The following is a 1,218-nucleotide window of genomic DNA, read 5'->3' as shown; positions in this document are numbered from 1 at the left end:
GCGTCTGCCACCAGGTGGCGCTGTGGAAGCATTGCAGGGATAGGCCTGTGTCCATTGTGGGGTAGGGGCCTGGGCCCAGGCAGGCAGGGGAGGAAGGAGGTGCCCAGGGCCGCTGCCTGTGCAGGGCCAGTCCAGTGTGAGCTGGCGTCAGGATGCAGAGCCACGGGATACTGCATGATCTGGTGGCTGCTGCAGGGAACTTACCATTAATCGTGTAATTCCCCCTTCACTAAGTCCCAGCTGCTTCCTTCCTGTTGCTCAAGACCACATTTGGATCCTGCCACAGTACAGATCTGGAGATGCCCCTCAATCCCGACCTGGCACCCTTCCCCCTCCTGTCTCAGGCCTGGTCTTCCCAAATGCAGAGAGCTCTGCTATGGTGTAGCTCCAGGAGAGATACCATGCTTACCTGGCAGCAGAGATACCATGATGGTTTCGGCCCAGGTGGTTTTACTGACCTGGCAGGGGAGAGATCCTTTTTCTCAGTCTTGAATGACTCAGTGTAGTTGAGGGTGATGACCTCTCCCTCGCACTGCGGGCGGGCTGAGAGGATCTTAGCTACACAGCTTATGAGGATGGGGGACTGCTCTCGGGCTTTCCCTCTCACTTGCTCCTTTGGGCTTTTGGACAGGAGCAAGTGAGACTAGGAGGCATCTGAGCTCCAAGGTCTTTGGGCTTGGGGCTTGCACGGAGGATGCCTGCCATGGATTTTGGAGTATCTGAAGCCCCAAGCTGAAGAGTCTGGGAGGTAGCACCACACAGGCCTGAAGGACTGAACTTTGCTCGGTCCTCAGGATTCAGAGCTGATTTTGTTGATTTGGCCCAAAACACTGAATTAAAAATAAATAAATAAAAATGATGATGTAACTCCTTGCCGCAGTTCCTAAATTTAGCAATTTGTGTACTGCAGTCCTGTTTACACTTAGCATAGAATCATAGAAGTCGGGTCGGGAGGGACCTTGTTGATCTTCAAGTCATCCCCCGCCTGGGCGGGAGAAAAACTGGGCTCAGATGACTCCAGCCAGGTAGGCATCAAGCCTCTTCTTAAAGACCCCCAGGGTAGGAGCCAGCACCACTTCCCTTGGAAGTTGGTTCCAGATCCTAGCCGCCCTGACCGTGAAGTAGTTCTTGCGGATGTCTAATCTAAACCTACTCTCCAACAACTTGTGGCCGTTATTCCTTGTTATGCCAGGGGGCACTAGGGGAAACAAGGTCTCT

Source organism: Gavialis gangeticus, unplaced genomic scaffold (genome assembly GCF_001723915.1).
Source record: "Gavialis gangeticus isolate Ggan-Ray unplaced genomic scaffold, GavGan_comp1, whole genome shotgun sequence".
Classification (NCBI taxonomy): Eukaryota; Metazoa; Chordata; order Crocodylia; family Gavialidae; genus Gavialis; species Gavialis gangeticus.
This window is presented reverse-complemented; position numbering follows the sequence as displayed.